This window comes from Mixophyes fleayi, chromosome 8, assembly GCF_038048845.1.
Source record: "Mixophyes fleayi isolate aMixFle1 chromosome 8, aMixFle1.hap1, whole genome shotgun sequence".
Classification (NCBI taxonomy): Eukaryota; Metazoa; Chordata; class Amphibia; order Anura; family Limnodynastidae; genus Mixophyes; species Mixophyes fleayi.
The window spans coordinates 53,951,561-53,976,072 of NC_134409.1; the positions used below are offsets into that span (position 1 = coordinate 53,951,561).

A 24,512-nucleotide genomic window follows, 5' to 3' on the forward strand; every position below is an offset into this window, starting at 1 on the left:
GAACACCGGAAGGGGGCGGGGCCTAAATCGCCCCCCCCTAAAATCGCCCCGGGTAGGGCAAATGTCTGGGTCCGCCCCTGCCTGACAGTGGAACCGCTATCTACAACAAAAGGAGCTTGGAAATTTTTTAAAGGTTTGCAACCCTCCACAATCTCCAAATCATTCTTATTGCATTTGTATTATTGTGCTGACAGGTGTGGTCTGACGTTTATTGACCATTACTTTTGATAGGTAAAAATCTGTCTTTGCTGTCAGTAAATTTGCAGACTGTTGTCATCCCTGCTCTCTATCCTTTTTCCCTCACCATTCACCCTACCTCCCATCCTCATCATTATCCTCATTCAGAATGCCCAGTTCAACATTTACACTGTTCTATCTATTCTATGCCCTCACAACCCTTTGTTCATAGTCCCTAACTTATGTTACCCTCTTTATGCTTGGTACCCTGCCTCCTCTTGTTCCATCATCTGTTACTTCTTTCACATTCATCTACCACTCCGCATTAGTGAATAAGAGAAATTAAGACAGGAAAATTAAAGGTAGTCAAAAAGATATGGAAAAAAAATAAAGAAAAGGATTAAATAAAATCGGCTTATATCTTACAGCAATTCACTGTCCTAGATTTATCAAACAGTGTAATTTTGTCTCACATAAGTTAATATCACTTATCCAATGCATGAAGTTCACCAGTGAAGTCCTGTTTTAAATATTTCTATGACAGGCACTATAAAATGACAGAAAGTAATGTGAAAAAATATTTGCCAAGTTTTGACATGAGGAATAAATAGTGGGGAGACAATGACAGATAAAGCAAGCACAGTGGTCATTTCACTAGCATTGGATGTAGATGCAAAAAGTACAATGAACCACAGCAATTATCTTTCATCCGTCTAGTGCAAGTTAGACAACGAAAGCTAGTTTCTGATTGGTTGCTTGGTTTAGTGTAAATGTTGCGCTTAGATACAGTGTTAGCAAATGAACCCTAGAGAGACAGCTGATAACAAAACATATAGAAAGCGAGAGGGAATTGAGGATATATAGAATAGTGCAAAAAAAAATAATGATGTAGGGAAAAAAGCGAAAGAACAAAAAGAAAATATTACAATTATATCATTAGGAAATGACACAATGTGATGGGTTTTATTGCGTCAAAAATATATGTCAAGGTTCTATCCCAAGAAAAAGAGACACCCTGGAGATATTTAAATAAGTTCAGCACCTAGTCCAATGTGTCAATAAAGCTGGGTACATGGCTGCTGCACATGTTAAACGCATGACAACAATAATCGTTTTACCTGGGGCTCTTCTTTAATAACCATCTAACTGTAAGATTAAAATTATATCTTATGGGGAAACCTGTAGATAAAAGTCTATAAATATATTCAGCTAGAATCCTGCCAGAATAGGAAGTAGAGAAACAATGAAGGTGAGAAAGAATTCAATAGGATTTCACGTTTGAAGCAGAGAATGTAAATGAGTGACACAGATAACAAAATGTAAACATCAAAAAATAAAAAGACTATCAGGGGGACAAGCACACAAAGAATGAAGGTGAAGAATAATAGGGAAAAAATGATGAAGGTACAAAAATGAACTGCACAAGAGATGAGAAAAGACAGTTTGTGATTTGGGAGGCGAGCAGAGAAAGAGGTAACAAGGTAATTAGCTCTCTGCGGATCCCTGGATTTTCATCAGGGCCCAATCAATCCCAAGGATCATAGGTTAAACGACAAAAGCCAACTACAATGGGCAATCAGCGTGTGGAGCAGCTGGTCTAATATCTGGAATAAATTCACCTTTGCCACATCTGGAAACAACCTGCCAAACACACACACGCTCAGCATATTGTGGTCAAAGATGTTTTAGGGTTAAGTGCGGATTGTTAAACATTCATTGCTGGTAACTCACTGGTTGACAATTAATATCTTATTGAGTTTTTCATCAGAAGAGATAACGCAGGCATTGCATCATGTTATCTAGTATGTTGTTTTTGGATTTGTAACTGTTCATTTTCCATTGCAGTATAACACGGACTAAATTGAATTAGACTCCCGTAGGCAGTATGAAAAATTGCTGAAAATAGATTTTTTGAGAAACTTTCAAATCCAATAGGAAGATTCTGGCACCAGCAAAATCTCTTTAAGGTGTTTATGTATTTATTTTCCTGATTTCCTGATTTCCTGCTTTGTGTGACCTACTTCTTGTCAACGCTGAGGAGCAGAGATGCAGATGATAGGAACCTATCGCTGGGCGGTAGAAATATTGTGCTGAGTTTTGTTAAATGGTAATATTTAATGCTTAATCCCTGTATGCTTCAGATGAAAAAGATGGTAATTAATAAACTGTTTACAATTGTTCAGTGAAGGTGGCTTAGCTTTAAATAACTGCATTCATCTTTATCTCTATATTCTTTCTCTGTATATATGTATATATACAAAGATAGATAGATAGATACTCTCATCATACCATACTTACATAATACTGATCATCAGAGCCGGTTTAAACTCCATGGGGCCCCAGGCAAGATATAGCTTTGGTGCCCTCACCCTTCCTCCAATCGGCTGCTAATTTCTGATGGTGGTTCTCTGCCCAGGCGCAAGTCCTAGCTACTGCCCCCATGTGCACAAATGCAGTAGTCACTGCATAGAAAAAGATGTAGGAATGTAAAAGGTTAGCCAGTTTAGGAATGTTTACTTTCGAAAAGAGACGTCTAAGAGAAGATATGATTACTATGTACAAATATATTAAGTGTCAATACAGACAACTTTCATGGGTACTTTTTACCACAAGGACTGTACACAGGACACACGGTCACATCCTAAGGTTAGAGCAGAGGAAGTTTCACAACCAGCAATGGAAGGGGTTCTTTACAGTAAGGGCAGTCAAGATATGGAATTTACTGCCAAGGAAGGTTGTGATGGCAGATTCAATTGATATGTTTAAGAAAGGGTTTGACACATTTTTTGCGGAAAAGGGAATGTAGGGTTACGACTGTTAATTAAAATGAAAGATAGTAGTGGATCCAGGGAGAAATAGGACTGCAATATTGGGTCAGGAGGGATTTTACCCGATTGAAACAGATTTGCAGTTGCTTCATCTGGATCAATTTCAAATATAAGAGAGGAATTGCAGGAGATCCAAAATAAGTTGAATATGATGGAATGGTGTCTTATTTAAACCTCTGTGTTACTGTGTATACACACCTTGGGGAATGGAAATGCCTACTTTGAGTTTCTCAATATTTAAAGGGCAACAGACAGACTAACAAGAATTAATTGATGTAAATACATGTCTGCCAGCAATCTACACATACACAGTCCAATCCTGACTGCAGATCTCAGCACACAAAGATGCCTATGCGATTAGGAGGTGCACCATATGCCCATTCATGGGCTATGTACTGTAAAATAAACCCGCGGGTTGTTCACCTAAGATATAGTGACAGTGATTCCAGTGGTAGACTCAGGAGGCATCATTTCCCCCTCCCTCCTGAGCCTGGACCCCACTGGGAAAAAGGCTAAAATACCTGTGAGTCTGGAGAGGCTGCAGGTCCCGTCAGGCCCTAGCAGGGGCCTAGTTTGTCTATGGGATAATCCAGCACTGCTGATCATACACTGCTACACTTTAAACAAATAGCAAGCGACTACTTTCATTTCATTTGTACAGATTTACAGTATTCTCCCCCCCCAGGGTTTAGAATGTACTGACCTAAAGCCCTTTTTATTGCCCCATTTGGCCCTTTATGCTTCCCTAACGGTCACTAGTGTCATCACATTATAGCACACAGAAACAGGGCCACCAAGAGTAGTTTTGGGCTTTGGTACAACGACTTCGTGGGGTCCCTTTCATAGCTGCAGAAAGGGGCATAGTCACACCAGGTTGGTGACTCCTCTATTTAATGGAGGGCTAGTCAGTGGCAGCCACACTTGGTGACAAGCTAGTCCTGAAGTGCTACTTTGAGCGATTCCAGTGCTTTCAATTTGATTGACTTCTGATGACTACTTTTGGTTAAGACTGCAGGTAAAAATTTCTGGTACTGATCTGACAGAGATGACTGGCAAAACACTTCTGGTTTCGACTTTTGGCTTGACACATGGAATACCCTTACAGGTAAAACTATTGCCAACTATGGATAAAGAAAGTGTTACATCTGTGACACTGGGAGGCCTGGGAGACCTTAATGAATCATCAATCATGCTGCCTTCTAGGGACTCCATTGAGAACATTAAGTTGGTGCTTCAACCTCTTAAAGTCCTCTACTCTCCAGTGCTGAAGAGGTGTCTTTCTGTGACAATCGACAAAATGATATTTGAAACCCTCATGTTTAGAATTGAAAAGCTAAATGGTGTGCTTCATTACAAGTGGTTGTCTGCTGGGGACACATACATGATATTTGATATTTTCTGCCATGTTTTGGTATTACAGAAGGACGCTGCAAGCCTGTTCTCTGAGAATACCTTTTAACCAATTACCTGATTGACATTACTATCTGTGAGCTTCAAAATTCTATGGAGGCTTCCTCATGCATTCCACAACTTTCAATACCATGTACATTGGCTACTGTCATGTCATATTACAGTGTGCCCCTCAGTTACATAGAGCAATTGTTACCTATAATATATTACATTATTTTGTCTCTCATACACTCTCAATACATCCTCCCATTCCTGTTTACAGGACTTCTTTCAAGCTGCACTCACTCTATGGAATTCTCTCCCTCGTACAATAAGACTTTCTTCTAGTCTACAAACCTTAAAGCATTCTCTGAAAATTCACCTCTTCAGACAAGCTTATAATATTTCTCAACCACCTTCTTAGCCTCACTAGATTACCACCCATTACACAATTCACACAAGACACCAACCCTCTGATAAACATTGCTGTGTGACTAGATCATATAGCATACTAATCCCTTTTGCTTGTTTTTTTTGTTTTGTTTTATTACCTTTGCAATCTGACTGAACCAAAATGCAATATGTAGACTTAACCTCATGTATCCAACTCCCATTGTCCCATAGACTGTAACCTTGCAAGCATGGCCTTCTCACCTCATTGTCTGTTTTACCCAGTTTGTTTATTACTGTCCCCAATTGTAAAGCGCTACGGAATTTGCTGGCGTTATATAAATAAATGTTGATGATGATGATCATTGCTACTGATGCTGCTGCCCAAAGAATATTGTGCATGACAGTAAATAATGCATCAAACACCATTGGATAGGACGTTCTTTATTATCCAACAGTGAAACTATATCTTATTAAATTCTGCTGAATTTTGTACGCCTAGGAAATGCAAATTCTACAGCTGAGCAAGGAAATTTTGCACTGTACTTTACAAAGATGAAAATAAAACATCTTCTGTTTAGCATGGGGGAACTAAAACCGCCAGTTCTAACAGCGTGTATGATACAAGTGTACTGACTAAAGACTTTGTGAAAAATAGCATCCAGAGAGATTGTTTGTTGCGTATCAGTCCACTGTATAAATCCAACAAATGACCATTGCCATCATTTCTGCAGGCACAATTACACACCCATGCATTTTGGAGGAATTCTATGATGTCGTCATGAACGGAATTCTATGATATCGTCATTAACGAAATACTAACCATGATGGATATGTAGCGGTATTAGATGCCTTTAACTCCATGCACAGACTAAAATACAGAGTTCACAGGAGAGAGGAAATATTTACAGTGAATACTCAGCAGTTCAGAAAGTTGGGTAATAGGTTTATGAAGCCTATGGTTTCTATAGAAGGTTACTGAAGACGTTGCTAAACACCAGACTGCCCGAAGAGGAGAGCTTTGTGTCCAAAAAGCTTGCAGTATCTATGGAAGTATTTAGGTATTATAACAGGCTGGGCTGCACAAATCACAGGAGCCAGGTAGCCAATGGTGGCTGTCACCTGAGTTTTGAGAGTCATTTGTGTTAAGGTCATTGTATATACATCTTTACTAGGTACTTATAAAGGTCCTGACTAACTGGATTATTTTGTACACCCTCTTATAAGCAGGGTCCCAAGAGGACTTTTGGGCCCCAGTAAAGCAACTTCTTGGGACCCCTTCCATAGTTGCAGAAAAGGGTGTGGTCATACCAAGTCGGTCTATGCCAGTGGTCATTACATATCAGGGTGTACACTGAATAGCTCTAGTGACAGTAGCTGTTGGTTTCGGTGACATGTTAAAGAATATAGCAGTGCCTAAAGAACACAACTGGTAACATTTAAGAACATTCGGCCTGATTCATTAAGTAAAGTTAAGCAAAAGTAAGTAAGTAAGGTAAAGCCATGTTGCATTGGAGGGGAGGTAAATTTAAAATGTGATGCCAGATTTATAGTTGGAGTAGGGCATCTCCTAGATCAACTTTAAGAGAGTATTTTCCTTATGTGCAAAATAATAAACTAATTTGAACACCTTGCAGTGTAACATGGTTTTGTCCAGAAAACTTATGTAAGAAAACTTACTCAATTTTTTGCTTAACTTTACGTAATGAATCAGGCCCATTGTACCCATGGTAGAGTCTAACATGTATAATAACATAAGGGATGCATATTGATGCAACAACCTTTAACCTTAATAAATCAAATATCCTGGCACTCTGCTGTCATCACAACCCACTTTTATATCCTATCAGCACAGAGCCCTGCACACCCCTTTACCTATCAGCACAGAGGCCTACACTCTCTCTGATCTCTTATCAGTTCCAAGCCACAAAACCACTATCATTGTCTCCCAGAACACAACATTGTACCTATTACCACCTCATTCTGTACACCTGTCTTCTTCTTGTATTTCCATTCTCCCTTACCTGAGCTGATCCAAATAGGATAATGGTCATCATGTATGTTTGTGACGATATTACATAAAGGAGAGTTTTCTTGTTCTAAATAATCACATGAAATGATCACAACTTGTGGCAGGAGATATACACTAAGGGATTAGTAATAGATGTTTAGAAAGAGCTTATTGTACACCCTGGACAAGTGTTCATATAACAGCATTACAACAAAAGTAGTAACAAAATATTTGCTTGATTTACTTATATCAACCATTTATATACTGCACGGCATAGAATTATTACTGCAGTAGTCTAACCTGGTGTTAAGTCTCATGTTATATTATGTTTCTTGGAAACCAGAATCTTTAATTTACAACCAATAACATTTACACATGCCGCAAGAAATAAACTATTCATCATAATTAATTAACATTTTTATCACTTTTACTTTTTGACTTAGAAATATAAAGGGGCTGATGCAGAGTGAGTACTATGCCAGTTTATGTAGCATATCTTACGTGAAATCACTCAGCACACAGAATTGCGTGATTGTGGCACTTAAGACCGGTTGTGCCTGGTGAGGCAGGATGGGGGAGGGAAGGGGGCCAAGAACAGCAAGAGCACGAACACACAACTTCGAACAGATGCAGCCTGGTATACAGATGCATTTACGCCTGTCTAAGCCAGGTGCAAATAGTGGTTGATCATAATGACTCTCACCACTAATAGCAATTGGCTGTTTGTGAGTTCTGTGCTGACATTGATAGGTGCTTTCTTCGTTGCATAAATTATCCTTTTGTATGAGTATTTAAGCATTTTTCTCACATATGCAAAACAGGGTATTGTGTTTGAAGTTTTAATGCCTAATTGTTAATACTTACTTTGTAAACAAAACAAATGGTTATAAACATGGACGTAATTGTATCTGATGAATGCCTGATGTAAACCAAGCACATAAGCTACTGGTGGACCTGCACATAGCACATATATTGCAATAGTTGCTGCTTTGCAGAGCTATAACTAGACATTTTAGTGGGCAAGAGAGAATGCTGACACACCACCCCCCACACACACACATCTTGGTGGCAGTTGATGCTGCCTCTCAGCAGCAATGCATCGCCAGGGAGGCATAACCATTCTATTGTGGAGACGGTCCTAGCCCTCCACAAGCATAAGAGCATTCTCCAACCCTGTGCTGCACTCTCTTACCTGTTCTTGCCCATTTGATTGCCTGGTGCTTCTGCTGGAGCTTGAAGGTCACTTGCTGCTCAGACAGATATTGAAAAGAGATAGTTACTGTTTACCTCCTAGAAAGCGGAGTAGTGAGTGAACAATCTAAGCCTCGCTCCCCACCCAACCACCTGGACATTAAGTCAGTAGCTTTTTATATTTAACAAAAAAGGCCTCCTTCCACTCAATCAGGCCCAGAAGTGAATTAATATCATTCACATTTAATAATTATGTATTTTTCCCAAATGCAGCCCTGACATTAAATTAATAGCACCTACATTCAAAAATTAGGCCAACTTTAATGTTTACATCTAATAAATAAGCCTTCATCCTCCCAACCAGCCCCAAAATTAAATTAATAGTAATTCCATTAATCCTTAATTATCCCCTCCACCCCTGACATTAAATTAATACCATTCCCATTTAATAAAAATGCTTATTTCCCCCACCAGCCCCAAAATCAAATGACTTGCTTACAAATTTCTCACACATTTAATAGAAAATATTATTGCTAATAAAGACATCAAAGCCTTTTGAATATATTTTTTATAATTAGTTTTAGATTATGTTTTTATAGTATTTATGTACCATATATTTAAGTACCACAAAGAAAATACAACCCCCTCTCCAGCCCCCTCTCCCTGCTGTTCTCTCCACCCTTCTCTCCCTCCTTGTTCTCTCCAGCCTCCTTTTTCTCCCTTTCTCAACAGCCTCTTCTCCCTATCCTGTTCTCTTTATTCCTGTACTCCTCCAGTTCTCTCCAGCCCACTCTCCCCGCTGTTTTCTCTAGTCCCCCTCCCTGGTCTCTCCAGTACCCTCCCACCCTCCCGCGTTCTCTCCAGCCACCTCCCACCCTTCCTGTTCTCTCCAGCCACCTCCCACCCTCCCTGTTCTCTCCAGTCACCTCCCACCCTCCCTTTTCTCTCCAGTACCCTCCCACCCTCCCGCGTTCTCTCCAGCCACCTCCCACCCTCCCTGTTCTCTCCAGTCACCTCCCACCCTCCCTTTTCTCTCCAGTACCCTCCCGCGTTCTCTCCAGCCACCTCTCACCATCCCTGTTCTCTCCAGCCACCTTCCACCCTCCTTTTTCTCTCCAGCCACCTCCCACCATCCTTTTTCTCTCCAGCCACCTCCCACCCTCCCTTTTCTCTCCAGCCACCTCCCACCCTCCCTGTTCTTTCCAGCCACCTCCCACCCTCCTTTTTCTCTCCGGCCACCTCCCACCGTCCTTTTTCTTTCCAGCCACCTCCCACCCTCCCTTTTTTCTCCAGCCACCTCTCACCCTCCCTGTTCTTTCCAGCCACCTCCCACCCTCCTTTTTCTCTCCAGCCACCTCCCACCGTCCTTTTTCTCTCCAGCCACCTCCCACCCTCCCTTTTCTCTCCAGCCACCTCCCACCCTCCCTGTTCTTTCCAGCCACCTCCCACCCTCCCTGTTCTCTCCAGCCACCTTTCCCTACTTTTCTGTTCAGGTGGAGTTTGGTCCTAAGTGTCCTGTGTAGAGTTTCCCCTGTTACGTTTGTTCCGCCTGAAATTCCCAGACCTAGTCCAACCTCACACCAGAACAGAATGAACATTATTGTCCCAGATCTAATTATGGACTATATATTCTGTGCAGTGTGAATTTACAAATACAGTACAATATGGCCATTCCATGGAACTTGAATATTGTATCATCGGAACTTCTGTGTACGGCTAAATGCCCTATTCCAACACAGTTCTCTACAATTTTCTACAGATATCTCTACATGAAAACGATTATCATACCTACCTCACTGAAATGTATAATACGTCTCTCCCTCAACCTTTTTAGTAAATGGCATTGTTGAATTTGCACAGTGTGGTGCTTGTATTAGTGTCTGTTACCTATACTGTAGATCAGTCAATCATGTGAAATCTGTGCTGACGCAAAACAGTTTCCAAGAAACACCATGAGTATTTTTTTCTCACTCTGCATTTTTTCCATTGTATGGCTTACTTTATGAATTTTACTGGCAGGGAGTCTGAAAGACAGTATTAAACTCTCCCTCTGAATTCATTTTGGTACTTCAGCTCTGACAAGGTATATGGCTATGGGATTGGATTTTTGTAGGGTCATGATGTTTAGCATAGCAGTGCTTAAGTAGCCTGTTACGAAAAATACAAACACATTTTCATGATTTATAGATATTAGTGATCTTTCCATGGCTCTCCCCAGCATAAATAATCCTCACAATCTATATATGTGCAACAATAATACTATACATATAAATTAAAATAAATGGACCACTAAACCTAATCCTCCAGTTACTTTATATAATAAAACTACTACTACTGAAATACAGTAATGTTTTAGCATTATATCAGAACTAAAAGTATTTGAGAAAAATTTGTAATACAGAGGCGGTGAAAGAAACGCCCCAATAAACATTGTAAACATACTAGGCCTGAGTCATTAAGGAGAGCAAGGCAAAAAAAAGGAGTAAGTTTGATCCTGGACAAACCATATTACAATGCAAGGGGTGCAAATAGTTTATTATTTTGCATGTAAGTTAAACACTGCCTGTTTTTCATGTAGCATACAAATACTTGATAGCTTTATTTGTACACAGAAATTTAAAGTTGATCTAGGAGATGCCCAACCCCAACTATCAATCTGTCCTCACATTTTAAATTTACCTCCCCCTCCAATGCAACATGGTTTTGCCAATGTGCAAAGTTACTCCTATTTTTTCCTTTGCTGTCCTTAATGACTCAGGCCCACTGTATATTGCAATATAATAGAATGGCATTTTTGTAAAATAATGAGTTTCTTGGAGACGGTGATATCTTCTGATATAACTTTTAAGACTGAGGAGTAGATTTATCAAAGGGTGAGCTCACTTTCTGGCGAAGTTTACACCAGCCATAGGTCTCATTATTGCTTCGCCCAATACACGAAAGGGTTTACAGCTAATGACAACATTGCTATCAACATTGATCACCCTGCTGACGGTATGTTTGCCTTTACATAAAGAAGCCTATTTAACAAGTATCTATACATGTACAGATGCCATACCTGCTCTGTATCGCTATCTCCTAGTGACAAAAAGACAATAAAACCATAAAAAATTACTATATTCATTAAAAAAAATCATATTATTAATGAATTAATGGTTTAAAATGTTTAAACATTTTTTAAAGAAATTTTTAAAAAACATATTTATTTTTCCCACCACATTAGTGGAGCTGAATACCCAAGTGTGGCAAGCTGGACAGGTGTTAACTCTTACCAGTCTTGGCCAGTATTGCCGAAACAGTTGAGTATCGATCAGCTGCATCGCCGATATTTCAAAGAAAAAATCCTGCTGATATATGAAACATGATGATGCAATAAGAGTTGTTTAAAAAAAACAACAGCAATTTATTGCAACGATCGGGGTTGTGACAATAAATAGACTCACATAGATTTGAGCACAGGAAATGTATTTGTGTTTGTTTTCACTTACCAGAAACATTCAGAGGTGAGGATCAGGGGAGGGCTGGTAAATTTTAGCCCAGGGTTTTAAAAGATAAAAAAATGCAGGTGGCCCAGTGACCCAGCCCAAGGTAGCCCACTATGGGACCGGCCAAGGGGACAGATGCCACCCTGTCCCCAGCCCAGCCTGCCCCTGGTCCAGATCCAGCAAAATTTTGGCTGCTCCTGCTACAACAGCTTTTCAAGCACTTTATGACAATACATAGAATATTGCACCTGTGCTCTTCACAGAAGTTAAGAATCAACAATCTACACTTTAGGTACAGGCAATAAAGAGGGATTAATTTTTTTAACCTGTTTCCAGTGTGACACGTTGTAATGTTAATTTAATTGCTTTTGTGCTTGTTTTTTGTTTTTATGCAGCACATGCTTCTTTGTCAGACAAAGGTTTAGTGCTTACTGAGGAAAACACGTTGCTTATGCATGAGATGACAGGTTTCAGAGCTCACATTTAGCTGATTGGAGAGAGTGAAGCTTCCAAGAGAACCTTTAACGTGCCAGAATATATTATGTTTGGGAGAGAATAAATGGAGAGATGAAGGGAGGTTTATAAGAAGCAGCCAGGTGTAGAGATTGGTGAAAGTTGATTGTACATCACCCTGTTCTTTACAGAGAAAAGAAATAAACACTAAACAGAACAGCAGGGTTGGAATAGTAGATGATGGGTATGTTGGGAAATAAGTAACATTTCACGCAACTGTTCCCTTTACTGCCCCCTTTACTTTTGGACTCAAATCCCTTGTGTCTCTCTCTGTTTATGTTCTAAGGGTACCTCTAATTTGTATCAAAAGTGCCTGTGTCTTATGGTCACTTTCCATGTGGTCAGCAGGACTCCATTCAACTGAATTATCGCAGAATGCATAAAACATGCATGAAAAGCATGTCTACATATGATGTACTTGTTATGTGTTTCTGATTAATTAGGCAAGATTCTATTGATTGAATCAAATTGAGTTCGGCATATGATATGAAAATGCCAAGTAACTTTCAAAAGTGGCACATGTAGCTATCACTAACCTTAAGGTGAATATAAGACCTGATGTAGAGTCGGACGTAAGCATCTTTTTTTTCACTAAAACTACCCATTTTGGTACTGTGCATGCATTGTCAATGTAAGTAAAAACTGAACTCTTACTTTACTTCATTGATGATGAGAACATAAACCGCAACGCTAAGGGTACGTACTAGGGATGTGCACCGGCGACTTTTGAGGTCTCGTGTTTTATGTTTTGGATCCGGATTTTCTCGATGTTTTGGGTTCGGATTTGTTTCGCAAAACACCTGCCGAAAGGTTTTGGTTCAGATTTAAGGTTTTGGATTCGGATTTTTTTGGAAAAAAAACTAAAAAGTGTAAAAATCAAGTTTTTGGGCTTATTTTCACTCCTACGCTATTATTAACCTCAATAACATTCAATAACAATAATTTCCACTAATTTAAAGGCTATTCTGAACACCTAACACCTCACAATATTTTTTTTTTTGGTACAAAACGTTGCAACGCGGTATCTTTCTGGACTGCGTAGAGGAGTGTTCCCCACAATATAATTAAAAACCCATCAACTGGTCTGAATTACACCCAAAAATAGTATCTGGACTGCGTAGAGGACTGGCCACTGGCCACCACAATATAATATATAGAAAACCTTCAACAGGTCTGCATTACACCCAAAAATAATATCTGGACTGCGTAGAGGACTGGGCACTGGCCACCACAATATAATATATAGAAAACCTTCAACAGGTCTGCATTACACCCAAAAATAGTATCTGGACTGCGTAGATGACTGGCCACTGGCCACCACAATATAATATATAGAAAACCTTCAACAGGTCTGAATTACACCCAAAAATAGTATCTGGACTGCGTAGAGTAGTGGGCACTGGGCACCACAATAAAAAATATATAGAAAACCTTCAACAGGTCTGAATTACACCCAAAAATAGTATCTGGACTGCGTAAAGGACTGGCCACGGGCCACCACAATATAATATATAGAAAACCTTGAACAGGTCTGAATTACACCCAAAAATAGTATCTGGACTGCGTAGAGTAGTGGGCACTGGGCAGTGGGCACCACCATAAAATATATAGAAAACCTTCAACAGGTCTGAATTACACCCAAAAATAGTATCTGGACTGCGTAGAGGACTGGCCACTGGCCACCACAATATAATATATAGAAAACCTTCAACAGGTCTGAATTACACCCAAAAATAGTATCTGGACTGCGTAGAGTAGTGGGCACTGGGCACCACCATAAAATATATAGAAAACCTTCAACAGGTCTGAATTACACCCAAAAATAGTATCTGGACTGCGTAGAGGACCGGCCACTGGCCACCACAATATAATATATATAGAAAACCTTCAACAGGTCTGAATTACACCCAAAAATAGTATCTGGACTGCGTAGAGGACTGGCCACTGGCCACCACAATATAATATATAGAAAACCTTCAACAGGTCTGCATTACACTGCACATACGGCTGCTCCTCCATCCTCTCCATCATATACATGTTGCAGTTTCAGCGTGTGAAAACCTCTTGTTTTTGATAATGTCAGTGCATTTTGAATATTTTTCAATTTGCCCCACAACACTGAATGTACTTTATCTATGATACGCATCTATCTTTCTTGACTGCGTAGTGTGGTGGCCCCGGTACACAATTTGGTACCGAGGCCACAATATAATTAAAAAACCCTCCACGGGTCAGAATTCCACCAAAAAAGGGTATGGACTGCGTAGTGTGGTGTGCCCGGAACACAATTTTTTACAGCGCCAACAATATTATTAAAAAATTGGGCATCAACTGTCACCGTTGTTTAATATCTGATACACCTAAATATGGACTGCACAGTGGAGTGGCCCCGGTAGTAAATTTGGTGCCGGGGCCACAATACCTCCTCCAACTTCCAAGTGTAGTGTTTATAAAGACAGACAGCGTCGAAGTGTTATTAGTTGACTTTCTTAACCCTAAAATTGTCCCTGTTGCAAATATTCGTGCAATGGAGAGTTACTTTTTCATTGAAAGACTCAAGCTTTCAAGTATAGTGTTTATAAAATATAAACAACAATACAGTAGTTTTAGAGCACGTCAATACCTCTTGTTTTAAATTATGACAGGGCATTTTACTTTTGGTTTAATTTCTTGAATTTGTTTAAATTTGGTTTTACTTTTTGAACATGGCAAACGACTGTTGATTGGTCATATAATGCAAAAAAAAAAGTTCCAAGATGGAATTGTCCTTGGGCCCTCACACACACCCTTATGTTGTTTAAATAGGACATGCACACTTTAACAAACCAATCATTTCAGTGACATGGCCTACCAAACAACTTTGGCTGAAATGATTGGTTTGTTTGGGCCCCCACACCAAAAAAGCTATTCATCTCTCCCTGTACAGACTAAACAGGCTCTACTGAGGCAAGATGTCGTCCTCATCCTCAACCTCTGATTCCTCTCCCCTTACAGTGTGTACTTCCTCCTCATCACACATTATCAATTCGTCCCCTCTGGACTCCACAACCACAGGTCCCTCTGTACTATCTGGAGGGCAGTGCTGTACTTCATTGAGGAATTGATAATTAATTTTTATAAACATAATTTTTTCAACGTTATGAGGAAGCAACCTCCTTTGCCGCTCACTGACCAGGTTCCCCGCTGCACTAAAAACTCTTTCCGAGTACACACTGGAGGGGGGACAACTCAGGTAAAATAGAGCCAGTTTGTACAGGGGCTTCCAAACTGCCTTTTTTTTCCTGCCAGTAACAATATGGACTGTCTCACATGTCTACTTGGATGGTGTCAGCAAAGTAATCATCCACAATTTTTTCTATTGTGACAGCATCCAATGCAGCGAGAGTAGACATGTCTGCAATGGTTGGCAGGTCCTTCAGTCCGCACCAGATGTTATCAGCATCCCCGCCAGTGCCTCTTTTAGGAAAACTGAGCTTTTTCCTCGCAGCCATAGATGTGGAAGAAAATGAGGGTGGAGCTGTTGGCATGTCACGGTCCTCCTCAAAGGACAATCTCCTGACCAGCAGGTCTTTGCACCGCTGTAGACTTGTGTCCGCCGGAAACAGAGACACAACATACGCTTTAAACCGAGGATCGAGCACGGTGGCCAGAATGTATTCCTCTGACTTTAAAAGAGTGACCACCCTCGGATCCTGGCAAAGCGTACGAAGGGCTACATTCACAAGAGCTACATGCTTGGTGTAATCGCAATGGCTTACCAGCTCCTCCCTCACTTTCTCCAGCTGCTTCTGCAACAGCCTGATCAGGGGAATCACCTGACTCAAGCTGGCAGTGTCGGAACTCACTTCTCGTGTGGCAAGTTCAAATGGCTGCAGAACCTTGCACAACACGGAAATCAGTCTCCACTGCGCTTGACTCAGGCGCATCCCCACTCCTTTGCCTATGTCGTAGGTGGCTGTGTAGGCCTGAATGGCCTTTTGCTGCTCCTCCATCCTCTGCAGCATATAAAGGGTGGAGATCCAGCGCGTCACAACCTCTTGTTTGAGGTGATGGCAGGGCAGGTTCATGCTTTTTTGATGTGCCTCTAGTCTGCGGTAGGCACTGGCTGAATGCCGAGAGTGTCCAGCAATTTTGCGCGCCACCGCAAGCATCTCCTGTACACCCCTATCACTCTTGAGGTAATGCTGCACCACCAAATTAATGGTGTGGGCAAAACATGTGACGTGCTGGAAATTGCCCATATTTAGTGCCCGCACAATGTTACTGGCATTGTCTGACACCACAAATCCCCATGAGAGTCTAAGTGGGGTAAGCCACTGGGAGATAATTTCCCTCAGTTTCTCTAATATGTTGTCAGCGTTGTGCCTCTTATTAAAGCCTGTAATACACAATGTAGCCTGCCTTTGCACGAGCAGCCATTTTGTAGATGCTGCTACTGATGCAGCTGTTGCTGTTGCTGCGGAAGGGGATGCATCTACCCAGTGGGCTGGCACAGTCATATAGTCCTTTGTTTGCCCAGAACCACTTGTCCACATGTCCGTGGTTAAGTGGACAGTGGGTACAACCGCATTTTTTAGAGCACTGAGGACACTTGATCGTACTTCTCTGTACATTTTTGGTATCGCCTGCCTAGTGAAGTGGAATCTCGAGGGGATTTGGTACCGGGGACACAATACCTCCATCAACCCTCTAAATCCCACTCCACTGATGGCGGACACCGGGCGCACGTCTAACACCAACATTGCAGTTACAGTCGCAGTTATACGCTTTGCAATAGGGTGACTACTATCGTATTTTGTGGTCATGGCAAACGACTGTTGGACGGTCAATTGTTTTGTGAAAGACTTAGCGGTCTTACGACTTCCCCTCTGGGAAGATGACCGACTAACAGCAGCAACAGCAGCAGTGGCAGTAGTAGGCGTACCGCTGCAGGATTCCTCGGATGAATCTCGTATTGAAGAGGACTTAGTCTGGCTGCTGACTTTGGCTGCAGGACTGAATCTGATGGAGATCGTGGAGGAAGTTGATGAGGAGGGTGTTGCTGGTGTGTATCCAACTGGACCACGGGATTTAGGTGTCCCTGTACCGATGAGGGTCCTAGCCCCAGTTCCTGAACTAACCACTGAACTATGAAGGTTATTCAGGTGACGTATAAGGGAGGATTTTCCTAGGTGGGCAAGATCCTTACCCCTGCTTATTTGAGCTTTACATAAGCTACATATGGCCATACATTGGTTGTCTGGATTTGGATAAAAATAACTCCAGACCGAAGAGGTGCATTTTTTGGTCTTCTGACCAGGCATGACGATGGGCTTTCTCATCCCATGGACATCAGCTGTTTCCCCCCCTGGTGCCTCATTTACAATAACCACATCACCATCCTCATCTTCAAGTTCCTCCACAGCGCCAGCTACATCATCAATAGGCTCCTCCCGAGCCACCTCTTCCCGTACACTGATGGGAAGGTCAGGCTTTACAACCACCAACATCCTTGGACTCGCCTTGGGGATTTGTGATAATTTCTCTTTAGAAGGCAGAGTTGTTTGCTGTTTTGTTGCTGACAGCATAACTCTCTTCAATTTTTTGTAGGGGGGGGAGGAGTAGGAGGGCTAAGATCCGTGGGTGAAGCTGATCCACTAGTCATGAACACGGGCCAGGGTCTAAGCCGTTCCTTGCCACTCCGTGTCGTAAATGGCATATTGGCAACTTTACGTTTCTCCTCAGATGATTTTAAGTTTCTCTTTTTGCTACTTTTTCTTAACTTGGGCTTTTTGGATTTTACATGCCCGGTACTACGAGATTGGGCATCGGGCTTGGAAGACAACTTTGATGGCATTTCATCGTCTATGTCATGACTAGTGGCAGCAGCTTCAGCATTAGGAGGAAGTGGGTATTGATCTTTCCCTACTTTATCCTCCAAATTTTTGGTCTCCATTATATGTAGCACAAGATACTGCATAATGTGTGAACTTGGTAATATTGCAGTACCAATGGACTTATACTGCTGGATTGGTTTTGCAAATTTGGTTATAATTTTTTATTTTTTTTTATTTTTATTTTTTTTATTATTTTTTTTTATTTTTTAAAAACTTGGGAATAATGGGGAAATAACTATGCCCTTAGAAGCACAGAGCACAGGACACAGCACCACTGGACTGAACAGGACACAGCACAAGACCCAGCAGCACTACTGAACTCAGCAGGACAGAGCACAGGACACAGCACCACTGGACTGATACTACAGAATGTGTGAACTTTGTAATATTGCAGTACCACTGGACTTTTACTGCTGAATGTGTGAACTTGGTAATATTGCAGTACCAATGGGCATATACTGCTGGATTGGTTTTGCAAATTTGGTTATAATTATTTTTTTTTACATTTTTTATTTTTATTTTTTTTATAACTTTTTTTTTCTTTTTTAAAAACTTGGGAATAATGGGGAAATAACTATGCCCTTAGAAGCACAGAGCACAGGACACAGCACCACTGGACTGAACAGGACACAGCACAGGACCCAGCAGCACTACTGAACTCAGCAGGACAGAGCACAGGACACAGCACCACTGGACTGATACTGCAGAATGTGTGAACTTTGTAATATTGCAGTACCACTGGACTTTTACTGCTGAATGTGTGAACTTGATAATATTGCAGTACCAATGGGCTTATACTGCAGGATTGGTTGTGCAAATTTTGTTGTAATTGAAAAAAAATTTAATTAGTTTTTTGTATTTTTTTAAATAACTTTTTTTTATTTTTTTAAACACTTGGGAATATTGGGGAAATATAACTATGCCCTTAGAAGCACAGAGCACAGGACACAGCACCACTGGACTGAACAGGACACAGCACAGGACCCAGCAGCACCACTGACCTCAGAAGGACAGAGCACAGGACACAGCACCACTGGACTGAGCACAGCACAGCACAGAACCGCACGAGATATAGCAGGACAGAGGACCACCTAACACACCCTCCCTCTACCCTGATCAATGCCCGAGTGAAGATGGCGGCGACTAGCGGGGAATTTATAGGATCCGAGTATCGCGAGATCCGACAACGGGAGCCTCAGTTTCAGATTTGAATTTGGCGCCAATACCCGAATCTGTCTCGGATCCGACTCGGATCGGCAACGTTCGGGTGGGCTCGGATTTCATAAATCCGAGTGCGCTCATCTCTAGTACGTACACACAGCCCACATTGCCCCTCTGTCTGTGCTGCATTATGTTTAACTGGGGTGTTGCAGAATATAGCTCAGGCAGAACTTTGAAAAAGGGATTACTGATCAATGATCCCTTTATTGAAGCTCCAACAAAACACAATTCAAGAATAGGGGTAATATGGTGAGCATACATTTACACCCTAAACACAATTACTTGGTGGGACAGTCTCCACTGGTACAATACAGAAACCAACTATTGAAAACATACCAGAAGAGTGGATCACGCAGAGGTGAACAAAATTGTTCCTCAAAATATTTTTCTCATTTTCCTGCACAATTTTGCACATTTCTCCAGCAGATTTGACCGTAAGTGTTCCTAATCACGCCACACAGCAGAATTATTTCAGCATCGTCATCAACTCTATTCAGCTCGATGATGAATACTGTCTTTTCTTTAGTTTATGTAAAAATAAATAAATACATGATGCATACTGACTGGACTTGGGCTGACTTCAAATTATGACAAGGGGGCTCCGTGCTGAAGGTTTCCTTTATAACTAGTGCAACTTTTTACAGCTTGGGGTGTTACAAGGTATGTGCTGTATATTTGTGTATAAAGAAATTGGATAGTTTTGCAACACTTTGTAATCGAATGCACAAATAATACTAATTTAGATCGGGCATTTGCACAAGAAGACATTGAGGCAGAAACATACAACAGATGGAATCTATGCATTATTTCTGTGTAGAACAATAGAGTAGGTAAAGTGACTACCTCACAATATATAACTCTATTATCTATCTATCTATCTATCTATCTATCTATCTATCTATCTATCTATCTATCTATCTATCTATCTATCTATCTATCGGTATATAATTTTGGATAGCCTATTTCTGCCCTGGCATGCTTTTATGTGTTTCCAGTGTTTAAATAAAAAATGAAAAAATGTTGGTTGTCCTGTAGTCTCCGGCATTCATATTTGCAATAGATATTTGTAAACATAAAGATGAAGAAAAACCGGAAGCCTTCTTAGCATCTTATTGACAGAAGTTGCTTTACACTTTAATGATAAGACTAGTTTTTTGGACCAATAAGCTGTTTGTATAAGATGCACCACACATATAGATGTGTTCTGCTTTCACTTACTGAATAATATGTATGGCCAGAGAGATGATTCAGACAAACACAAAAGATAATTATTGCCTTGGAACCCACTGTAGTATCCCAAATTTAAGGTTTTACAATGTTGCTATTGCTGTTACTGTCTATGAAGAGTTAGAGAACTTGACTAAAACTTGATTAACATTAACAACATCTCCTGGAAACTAGAGAGTGCAAAGTACACTTGGTTACTTACTTTATTTGGAAGGCAAGCTTTGCTTTTAAAAGCACTAAATTCTGTTACAGTATGGAACCATTGACATATTTATAGATTGTATAAACCCACCAGATTGTATATACCACAGATCTTTCTGCTGCACTTCGTTTTGCTGATCCACATTTGCCGCATAAGCTTCACTGGAGTCAGCTAGGACCAAATCTCATTTGCAGGTGCTGCGTATTTATATAAGCCTATTCAAATACAATATATAAAAAAAGAATGTTTGCTTTGAATCTAAAGTGACTTTTATTTAGGAGCCAGAGGAAGCAGAACTAGAGCCAGCACCTGCTGTGGAAACATATACTATGTATACAGCGTGCGCGTCTGATACCAGCATTGGGTGCTGTGGGCTGTTCTGATACCAAGAAACGTAAACTTTAACAGTAGTCACTGATCTGCCAGGATTGCCTCTGAAAGATTTCCCTGTAGTTCCTCTACTAGACGAGTGATGTTCACCTCTGTCCTTTTAATCTTCAACTCTGCAACTTTAACACAGAATAACAAGGAGGTGAAAATGTGTTTAAACTTAGAACATATGGCAAGTCATTAAAAATGTATCAGCACCTCTCCAGAGGCTGCTTACTCCTCAGCGGCTCCTGCTTTGCATTGCATTAGTCAAATAGGTTAACCATTGTTTTTTACAAAGGTTGGCAAAGCATTAACTTGCAATACTACAGGTAGTGAAAGGATTACTCTTTATTCATGAGGGGAAACCATACATAATACAAATACGTTTCTGCAATGTAAACATAAAGGGCCTCATTTAGAGTTGGATGTAAGTCCGTTTGTGGGGTGTAAAAATACAATTACTCTAATAAACATGTGTACCAAAATGTATCTGCACTTTGATTTGAGTGTATCTAAGACCTGCAGCCCCTTACGCCTGGAGAGGCGAATGGGAGCAGGTAAACGCTTATGTTGTGCACAGTAGTGTTGTACACCCCCCTGATGTGAGTTAATGAAACTTAGATGCTTCTCCAGATGTACTTCTTAGAAGGCTTATCCATTTCAGGTACTGGAGTGCTGGTGCAAAGATACATGGGGTAAATGTATCAAGCTGAGAGTTTTCCAGCGGGTTTGAAAAGTGGAGATGTTGCCTATAGCAACCAATCAGATTCTAGCTGTCATTTTATAGAATGTACTAAATAAATGATAGCTAGAATCTGATTGGTTGTTCAAACCCGCCAGAAAACTCTCAGCTTGATACATTTACCACCTCATGATGATGGCACCAAAAGCACTATCTAGCCGGTTGTTTGCGTACCAACCCTTCCAGTACTTCATTAACGTTGTAGTTATATTATGTCGAGTTGCGGACGTTTTTTTGGAATTACGTATTTGTCATTTCCATTTGTACTACTGCATTAAAGATTTTCAATGGAGTTAATGCGGTAAACAATGAATCTGGGGTGTTTGAATTTCATTACATTTTATATGACTATCAAGGCACTATTTTCTCTTATGCATATAGCAATTTGTTACATTACATTGTGTACAAATGTTTATTATCAGTTATTTACATAATGTCAAAACAGTATGCACACTGGGACAGTCCCTGCCCCAGTGTACAATCTATACCCCCTACTACACAGACAAGGATTAATTTTGTCAGAAGCCAATTAACCTACCAGTATGTTTTTGGAGTGTGGGAAAAAACCCACACAACCTCAGGGAGAACATACAGACTCCACACAGATAGGGCCTAGGTTGGAACCTAACCCATAACCCCAGTGCTGTGAGGCAGCAATGCTAACCATTGTGCCACTATGCTGCCCAATAGAATAGGCAGTGCAGCTTCCATTTATACCTAAAACTGTCAAACCGCATCTGTGCGTTATAGTTTGGCATAAGAATATAAATTTGAACGCCTGATGTAGAAGTACTGCTGTGTTTTGAGTTGGATGTGTCTTGTGGTATATCTGAGTCAAAATACACGTGTAAGATCACAATGTTGTGACAACCTTTTTACACTTATGTTCAGGACGTAACAATCTGTCATATTCTGAATCATCCCCAAAGTGTGATTTTACATGCACAGCAGCTCTACGAGTGCTCATACTTGTGGGATGTATGTGATATCAAGGATTACTACATTTCTCATAAAACAATTTACTCTGGTTAATGCTGTCCCTTCAGTACACTTTTCTACAGAACAGCAAGACTTGATTGATGATTAATTAAGATCTAAGGTCATTTACAGAGTGCAGATTTGCTGAGGCGAAGCACAGAATCACCTTTCTGCCTATTGTGCCAAAGTGAGTAGGTTTACAGAACAAGACAGCAGTATTTTCAGAGGACCAAAAGTTTGCCCAGGGCATAGGTAGGAGTTGGGCAAAGTCAGGGTGTGCAAAGCACTCAGTAGAGACATTGGTGTGCTTAGTTTTGAGGAGTAGTGCAAAAATAAGAGTTCATTTTGTGGAGCCAGGATATAGATACAAGAGGAAGGGATGAAGAGGTGGATTGTTAGGGGCTTTCCGTGCAGATGGTCACTTAGCCTTGTTCACTCCGCTAATGGTTTTGTGTTTTCCAGCAGCCCAGAGCTGGCAGTCTTCAGCTCTCATCCCAAACTTTTTAATGGGACCAATGTTACCCCTTCTTCTTGCACAGCAGTGGAGAAGCACATTTTTAGGTGCATCCCTAGTAATGTAATAAAAAGCTAAAGGCTAAACTAAGCGGTAATTTAAGAAAAATTGCAGAAGTTTAGTAGACAGAAAGGGTTGGCCCTAAAGTGGTTTGACTTTGATGTGCCATTTATACTGCTGCACAGGACGGCTCTTCAGATTGTTTCCCCTCTGTCAATCTCCCTGAACAACAGCACAGCACATAGCGCTGCTCTTGTTTTAAGTACAGGATGGTTTTATTAGTCTTTTCTGTAGTTTGACATTCACATAAGTAGTGTAAGTATTGAAGTTAAGTATAATACAGTTGTACATGTTTCAGTGGCTAAGCCACGTTGATGGATGCAATGCACAATGTTCATGGATGTGTGAAGGAACTAAAGGGCCTATTTACCATTATTCACACTTTTGCCCCATTAAGTATTATCTGTCATCGCAGAGATGACAGATGACTTAACAGAGCAATTTACTATTACAGTCATGTTGGGACAGCGCATCCAAAGCGTGCATTGAAATTTTGAGAACTTAGCTTTATATACATTGTGGAACTGTTCCACATGTTCCACTTGTCACCGGGGTTTCTCCACTTCAGTTCTTTATCAGGTCAGATGTTGATATCTAGTTACAGTTGTATCAGCACCATATATATACCTATGATCATTTCTAGATGAGTAGAACTGTGGAAGCAATGAAAGACCTTGAACATTTTTCAGATAGAAAAACATATAGGGGTCTATTTATTAAGACCGCAATGTTAATATGACTTAGATCGCTGCTTATCCTCTGTGATTGGAAATCTTTTTCACCCAATTTAGTAAGAAGGGGCCTGATTCATTAAAGATCTTAACTTAAGAAACTTCTTATTTCAGTCTCCTGGACAAAACTATGTTATAATGTTATAATGCAAGGGGTGAAAACTAGTATTCTGTTTTGCACATAAGTTAAATACTGACTGTTTTTCATGAAGCACACACATATCAACTTTACATTTCAGTGTACAAATAAGATATCAAGTATTTGTGTGCTACATGAAATAACAGTCAGTATTTAACTTATGTGCAAAACAGAATACTAATTTTCACCCCTTGCATTGTAACATGGTTTTGTCCAGGAGACTTAAATAAGAAGTTTCTTAAGTTAAGATCCTTAATGAATCAGGCCCAAGATGTCACCGCTGCAGCTGAGTGATGCTGAGCTCCCTAGTAAGAGGAGTCTTACCATCTGCCATGCCAGTCCTGGCACCCTCTGCGAATGATTGTGCTGGCATTCCAACTCGTGCATACGCAACGAAACTGAAAGCATATATAGAATGCTGCGCGGATCATTTCTATCTTGTTGGAGCACAATTTGTTTGTGTTAC

At 40.6% G+C, this 24,512-nt stretch overlaps 1 protein-coding gene across 7 annotated transcripts in view; it reads left to right on the plus strand.

The window, feature by feature from the left end:
- The window catches only part of NTNG1 (netrin G1), a 212,329-nt gene that overhangs the window by 125,387 nt on the left and 62,430 nt on the right, over window positions 1-24,512 (plus strand). The gene's annotated exons all lie outside the window — the stretch shown is intronic.